This window comes from Polypterus senegalus, chromosome 7, assembly GCF_016835505.1.
Source record: "Polypterus senegalus isolate Bchr_013 chromosome 7, ASM1683550v1, whole genome shotgun sequence".
Lineage (NCBI taxonomy): Eukaryota > Metazoa > Chordata > Cladistia > Polypteriformes > Polypteridae > Polypterus > Polypterus senegalus.
Window position 1 is genome coordinate 115289200 of NC_053160.1, and position 8267 is coordinate 115297466.

Sequence of the window (8267 nt, forward strand, 5' to 3'; positions counted from 1 at the left end):
TGGACCCATTGTCAGACCCTATGCTGGTGCAGTGGGTCCTGGGTTCCTCCTGGTGCATGATAATGCCCGGCCCTATGTGGTGAGTATATGCAAGAAGTTCCTGGAGGATGGAGGAATTGATACCATTGACTGGCCCCCACGCTTGCCTGACCTAAATTCAAGAGAACACCTCTGGTACATTATGTTTCGGTCCATCCGATGCCACCAGGTGCACCTTAGGTGCTCAGTGGTGCCCTGGACCAGATCTGGGAGGAGATCCCCAAGGACACCATCCGTCTTTTTATTAGGAGAAAGCCCTGATGTTGACAGGCATGCATACAAGTACGTGGGGGCCATACAAACTATGGAGTACGATTTTGAGTTCCTGCAATTAAATTTCAACAAAATGGACTAGCCTACTGCATCATTTTTCCACTATAATTTTCAGGGTGTTTTTGAATTCAGCCCTCTGTAAGTTGATCATTTTCATTTCCATCAAACGATGTGGTATCCTTTCGTTCCTAACACATTACAAATTTTTTTTTTCCTCATTGAGATCTGATGTGTTTTCAAAGTGTTCCTTCAATTTTTTTTGAACAGTTTGTCAGTACAAGACATTAACAATCAAGCCACAGCATGTTCCCAACCACCTCCGCCTCCTCTTCTCTCCTAATGAACTGCCCCTTTTAAGTCAGGAACCTACTCCTCCTTGTTGTCATCTTTTGATTTTGTCCCTCACTACACACTAGTCCATCCCACCACCTCATCCTTGAGTGGAACTGTAGTGAATCGAGTTAGGCGTCAGTGGCAGTGAGGGATTTTAGTATAAAAGCCTCACTAAAACATACCTTTGAAGTAAATTCTTCTAGCAAAGAGGCAATCTTTATTTTATATAAAATGCCTTATAATGTGTTCTTTCACAGGCACTGTATAAAATAAAACTTGAGTGTTTTACTGCTTGGATCTGTCTCATACATACATTTGTGTCATTCGTACTGCAGGGCTCTAGAGTGCAACCAATTTGGTCGCACGTGCGACCTAATTTCTCAATGGTGCGACTAAAAAAAATCAAAGGTTGCACCAGTGCGACCAGCCGTTCGAGGGTGAAAAAAAAAAAACTCTGTGACTCTTAAAGTCTCCCTGTTGTTCAACAACACACATTAGGGCCCATATCGTGGTCTAAACCAATCAGAGATAGTGAAGGGCGGATCCCGCCCCCACTCTGATTGGCCGTGGTCCAGATATTCCTGTACGTGTGTGTACGTTTGAAAATGCATGTGATGCAGTCAGACAGAGAGAGGTGAGTAGCCCATCAGGTAAACAGTGGATGTAGCCGCGGATTATGAGAGAAGATTTAAAGAACGCTTGACAGCTTTTTCGTTAAGAATGTTAAGTTAGGGCCTGATCCGTCCGAAAATCATAACCAATGCTCTGACACAGAGCCATCAACCTCTCAAGTTATAGCAAGCCCTGGTCCGGAGACGGCATTAGATAATGAGCCACATACGATCGAGTCCGAGCCCACTGAAATTAAAAGGGGTAAAGTGTATACATTTCGAAAAGAGTGGCTTGACCAGTTTCCCTGGCTAAGATACAGTAAAGCCGATAATATAATGCACTGTATTTACTGTAAAGAGTGTGGGAAGACCATGGCCGGCAGTAGTGCATTTGTGACTGGTTCTAATACATTTAGAATTGAAGCGCTGAAAAAGCACAATGCATCTATAAAACACATTACATGCCGCGATAAATGCACTGCTCAAGTGTCCCCTCTCCCCGCTGCCTTTCAGCGGCAGGCAGCAGCAAACAGATCATCAGACGAGGCCGAGATGATAATTACAGTAAGTTTAACGTTGCCTACAATATTGCAAAAGAAGAACTTCCCTTCACTAAATTCAAGTCCGAAATAATTCTTATGAAGAAAAATGGCTTGAACGTAAACCCGACGTACAGCAATGATGTCGCGGCGCCCAATTTATAGGAGTCATCGCAGATACATTGAAAAAAAAGACGTCTGTGCAAATTGCGAACAGTGCGTACATGGCATTCCTGATTGACGGAGACACAGATATCGCCACAAAGGAATGCGTCATTGTGTACGGTCGTATCTTGGGAGAGGAAGACCGGTGAATATACTTATTGGACACATTGAGGTCGAGCATGCTCATGCCCAAGTCTGGAAGATTTTGATGCTAGAGAGAGTGTGGCCAGCTGGTTTAGTCAAGGCCAAAGATCAAGAAGGCCAAACTACAGGAGTTGGCCATCCGAGGGGCATGTGACTGCAATGGAGGATAGTCCATAAGACATTGAGCCATGAGATGTTCAGTTTGAAGCCCTTAAAACACTTAATTTAGATTTTCTTTTTAGTTAATTTATCTTGAGATTTTTTAAGTTTAAATTTCAGCTCAGTAAAGCACTTTAAGCACCAACACTTTTTCAGTAAGTTACCTTTCTTGTAGAATTGTGCTTGCCTTCAAATAAAGAACTTTATATTGACCAGATTGTTAGTTAATCATTTACAAGTCAATATTGTCTATATGGACAGCGATTAAAAAAACAAAACAAATAAATAAATAAAGTGAACGTGTAAAACTGTGGTGTTAAATGTGATGCAGTTGAAAATTTGGGTGCACCTAACTTTTGTGCTGGTGCACCTAAGAAAAAAAGTTAGGTGCACCAGTGCAACCAGTGCAAAAAGTTAGTCTAGAGCCCTGTACTGGCATTACACTCAGCTGTCAATCTTTATCTTGCATGTAGGAAGTACAAGGACCCAAAATGAGGTTCCAATGCAGTTTTACTGCGTTTACTCTGCGAGAGAGGATGAAATGCTCTGCCAAGCTAGAGGATCTCAGTGTAGATACAATATTTCTCCATATTTAGTGGGTCCAGGTGAGACTGTCTATCCATGAAATTAGAATGCTCCCGAGTATCTGCGACTGAGGATTTGTCAGGAGAGGCTCACTGAGCTATATCTATAAGCATGGCAACATCTGAGAATTAGGAGATGGAAAAAGATGCTAGTGACAGGATGGCCTGGTCAGGTCACTCAGAAAAGTCACTAGACCTTTTACAGAGTATGTCACAAAAAGACACTTTATTATAATGAAAAATATGATGTGGAATAAAGATAAATACTAGCTAAAAACTGTAGAAAAAATCATTTTTAAATGACAACTCAAAAAAACTATTACCTTACTGAATACTTAGTGCAGGGGTTCCCAGAAATATGTCAGGGAATCTGTAGCAGAATGAGAAGGAAAAGAGGAAGGCCTAAGAGAGGTTTTATGGATGTGGTGAGAGAGAACATGCAGGTGATGGTTGTAACAGAACAAGATGCAGAGGACAGAAAGATATGGAAGAAGATTATCTGCTGTGGCAACCCTTAACAGGAGCAGCCGAAAGAAGAAAAATAATAAAAGCAGTTTGTTTTACAATGACTTAAGCAATTTCATAAAGTCAATCTGTCATTTACATGAGTTTCTGGTTTGTAAAATGAACACATTGTGGCTGATAAATCAACTGCCAACACATCACAGTATAGTTATCAGTTTGCTCCCAGTATAGACTTCAGTTAAACTGTATCAGAAATAACAAACATAATATAGATCAAGAAAGCAAACAAAGTTCAATTAATAGAGATACAATAGTGTTTTATAGGCTGACCTTATTTACAGTAAAATTTTATTCCACCAAAAAACCTCAATATTCAAGTTTTACATAGAGATGATTACTAATGTTCAAGTACATACATTTTATCACACTATCTTTGAAAATCATCATTTTCATATTAAATATAAGCAATATTCACAAACATCCTTGTCCTTGTTTAAGTAAATTGTGAGCAACAGCGCATTATTTTTATAAACAAATAAAATGACAGAGACTATATTTGTGCATGAAGCACAACAAAGACCGAGAATGATAAAACAAACACACAATCATCATCAGTTTACCTTTTTTCCATAATGTAAGTCAATACCTTCTTCCTTGCAATGATGTAGATTTCAATCTGACACAGCAGACAAGTGACACTAAACTTAAAAACGTAGCAAATACAAACAACAATGTCACTGACAGATATTAGGAGCAACTGATGAATATATGTCACACATTTTAGCAGCAACTACTGTAAAAATAGATTAAATAATTACTCCTAGCTAAGACATAAGACTTTGAGGGAAGACACATGGATACATAATAAATATATGACAAAGTTTCTGTAGAGTTTTTCCAAGATGGCAGCCTGAAATGAAGCAGAATACAGTGATGACAATTTTACCAAAAGTCTAGTAATCCAAACTTAGATTTGAATAAAAGCATGTACAATTACTTCAGTGTCCTATCTAAAGAGGTAGAACTGTACCCTGGCAATGTGACATATACAAACACAAGCTTTGATTTCAGAATAAATGAAATTATCTTGGCCATGGAATTATACAAATATTATTCCAAGAGTACCAGCAAAGGAAAACTGAGTAATTTACGCAAGAAGCAAGGTATGTAGATTGATCAATCAAAAAAAAAAATGAAACGGTGAGTAGAAAGTTTCCTAAAATATCCCAGTGATTACATGAAAAATAATTTACTTTTATTCTTTTGAACTACATTACACTCCACGGCAGCTGGTCCTACAATAGCTAGGGCTGCCTAAGATGAAGAGTTAACAAAAGTACACAACACCTGTTGTGCAACAGATGTGAGAAATGGGTCCATGATTGCCTTAGATGGTAGCACACTATCTCAGAACCTAGGAAAAGCAGAGTAGAACCTACCTAAGCAGAAAATCTCATTGAAGACGACTCAGGGATCAACAATCTCAGGGGCTGCAGAGTATCATTGCTGATTGGTGGCCTCAAAACTTAAAAGTCCTTTGTAGGTCATTATCAACTCTGAAAAAAAAACATAAACCAAATCAGGCCAGTAACCCACGGACCTTAAAGTCAGGAGGTTTCCTTGGTAAGCTTTTACAAACAGGAGGATGACAGGGCCATTTAGAACATATGTATGAAAGTGAGTGACACTGCAGGGTACTTAGTATAATTTTGGGTTGGGGTCTCATATGTCAATGTGCTCATTTGTTACGTTTATGTTAACAGAGGTAAGTGTGCACACAGGTCGGTTACCAATATACTAAGACTGTTATTTTAAACATATCAAAACAATTTAAAACTTGAAAAAAAAATCTCATTTTTAAAACTAAGCTTTTTCTCAGTATAATAAAAAGCTACCATGTTTTATGAGAATTTATGCGAATTTACAAAATGAAAAGAAAAAAATAAAAATCTTTCAAACACAATGAAAAGCCTTACGGTTAGAGTCTCTCCTCAAAGTACCGGACACAAGCAAAAACAAACCCTGGACAGAATGCCACTCAACTTTAGAATCCACTCATGCACACATCTACATGCTTAAATAATGCCAAATTTGAATCATCAGCTAACTAATACGTGTATCTTTATAATGTGGGAGAAAACCACGTGCTTGAAGAGCAAAAACACTGAAATGCAAGGAGCATGTGCAAACTCCTCAAAGACACAGACCAGGAAAATGATTTAAATCTGGGATGCTTGATCCATAAGGTAGCAATACTAAACACTGCCACATCCTACCACACCAGGAATAATCTGAAATAAAAGCATAACAAAATTTATTTATATAGCTCATTTTCAAGCATGAAAATAGCTCAAACTGCTTGAATGAAACTTTCACCAGAAACATTAGCTGAAACTCCATCCATCCATCCATCCCACAGGGTCATGGGGGTCTGCTGGCGCCAATCCCAGGCAACACAGGGCACAAGGCAGGAACCAATCCCAGGCAGGGTGCCAACCCACCGCAGGACACACGCAAACACACCCACACACCAAGCACACACAGACTTTTTTATTCAGGAAAGCATATTAACAAGAATGCCATTATTTATTGTTGACTTCTTTTTGTTTTTATCTTGTTTTGTCTTTTTTTTATATAGCACTTTGAGATTTACTACCAATTTAAAATGCCTTATAAATAAAATGAATTATTATTATTAAGTCATATATATATATATATATATATATATATATATATATATATATATATATATATATATATATATATAATGAATTTAGACTCTTAGGTAGAGTGCAGTTTCAGGGTAATTCTTTATAAAGTTACATGATGGGATAAAAAAAATAAAGGGCAAGCCAAAGGGAGCCTCAACGAGCACATCATGCCTGATTTTAACAGTTTCCCTATTGTATTTAATTTAATGACACTTTGTAGCTTATTACAAAGAAACAGTCTTCCAAAAATGTCAAGATAAATTTCTCAAATACAATGAAGCTTAAGTTCTGGTTTGTTATCAGCTTGCTGTACTAAGGTTCTGGTCCCCTTGATATCATCAATAAAGAGCCCCACCCTTCATGAAATGATAGTACAAGGCGGAGGAGGCTAAAAGTGCTTGATAATCTCCTGAACAACTAAACAACTTGAAGCATTTCTCATTCAACAGGAAAAAAGTGTCTCTTCCAACTTTCTTTAAGATACAAGTATTCATTAATGTAAGTAAAACTCTTTATGAATTTGGAGTATAAGTGACTACTGTCAGCCAAAACAATAATGCAGATATTAGTCTTTTACAGTGAGAGAATATGAATGTTGACAGCTTCTTAATAGTTTGCATGTGCATAATGTGTATTGTTTCTTTTTACCTATGATGATGTTCATGAATAATATCAGAAAATTAGTTTCCTAGAACATTTTTTTTTAAAAAGAATGTTTTTTCAAAAGTAATACTATACGCATATTAAATGAGACAATTTCTTTTACATTTTTTTAGCCAAGGTGAAATAGATACTAAATCATATTAATCATTTTAGGTATTCTGCATATTCACCTTGCTGTGAGGTCATAAAAGACTAATGCAAAAACATTACCTAAATAAAGCAATTAAGTACAGTATGTCAGTAATAAACAAACAAAATAAGGCCTGGGACTATTTACTTTCCCTAAAACTACCAACCGCACTTTAACAAAATTTATAATACAAAATGGCTACAAGGATTAATCCCATTTAAAGAAATGGCTTTCTGATATATAGCTGTGTCTTTATGTAAATCAAATCAAATGCATTTAAAACGCAGTTATTAGACTTTAAATTCTGTTGCTTCCTGGACCGACCTTGCCTCAAATTGGATAGCCCATCAAAATAACAAATCTATTTTTATTTTTAAATAAACTTATTAACATTGTAAATCACAAATGCACTTTACCCAGCAAATATCAGATGAACTGGTAAGTCCAATGTAAACAAAAGCATATAGAAATTAGAAAGTTGATTTTGGGCATGCATCTCTGTAAACTTTTAAAGGTAAGCAAGAAAAACAATCCCTTGAAAACAACTAGAGTTTTAAAAGTACTGCATCTGTGAAGTTCAAATGACTAATTGTTAGATGTACGAGGAAAAAGGCAAACCTGAAAATGAACTTTTTCAGCTTCAGGATGTGAATACTATTAATATTATATAGAATACTGTTGATGTGGATCTTCCACTTTTGATTTAAATGTATTCTAATGAAGCCCGTGGAACGTATGGATCGTACAAAAAAAGTAGACAATTTTTTTACCAAAGAAACCGTACACCACATTTCTGTCAAGCATGTTTTAGCGCATATTTACCCGGATATAAAGATATCTGCTCTGCTATACGTTTTTATAGAGTTGTGTTCATTAAATCACTACTAACAGACCGAATCTATTCTTGCAATACTAAAACAAGCAACAGTTTATTTTTGTTATTACCAGTTTATCCATGATAAAAATAAAAGTCGCGAGTAAAGTTTTACAATACACTAAAACAGCAGGGGGGTTATTGAAACAAATAGAACACTCCCAGATTTTACTGCAGGATCACAAACATTCCAACAACGATGATACAGTTACGCTAACTGATGGCACTTAGTACAATATTGTATAAGCAATGAATGATAACTTACGTGAACCACCGGCAGAAGAACTCACGCTATATAAGTCGCACATGCGCACTTGTGCAGAATAGGTAAACCGGGATCCGCTGTACGGTGTCCGCGGTGGATCAAACATTATAATGAATAACTTACTTGCCGTACTCAGTTACTGTTTCAAGTACCGAAATAGAACAATGTCGACAGAAATGCATTGTTCTTGCGCCCTGACCCACCAAGCAAATGTAATTTTGTCTATACCTCTCAATGTCCAGGGTGTAGAGGTGATTGAACCACTAGGATCAAGTGATCATAATATAATTAATTATAATTCTCAGTGTTTTG

The 8267-nt window shown here is 36.9% G+C and overlaps 1 protein-coding gene across 2 annotated transcripts in view; it reads right to left on the bottom strand.

Moving 5' to 3' along the window:
- Positions 1–8027, bottom strand: part of focad (focadhesin) — a 363839-nt gene extending 355812 nt beyond the window's left edge. Inside the window, exons 1-3 of one of the 2 annotated variants that reach the window (XM_039759172.1) lie at positions 7956–8027; positions 4752–4868; positions 3933–4222 (exon numbers count right to left, since the gene is read on the bottom strand). The gene's annotated coding sequence lies outside the window, so the exon portion shown is untranslated. The remainder of the gene's footprint in view (positions 1–3932; positions 4223–4751; positions 4869–7955) is intronic. The other variant, XM_039759173.1, reaches the window with a different exon arrangement.
- Positions 8028–8267: the final 240 nt, after the last annotated feature.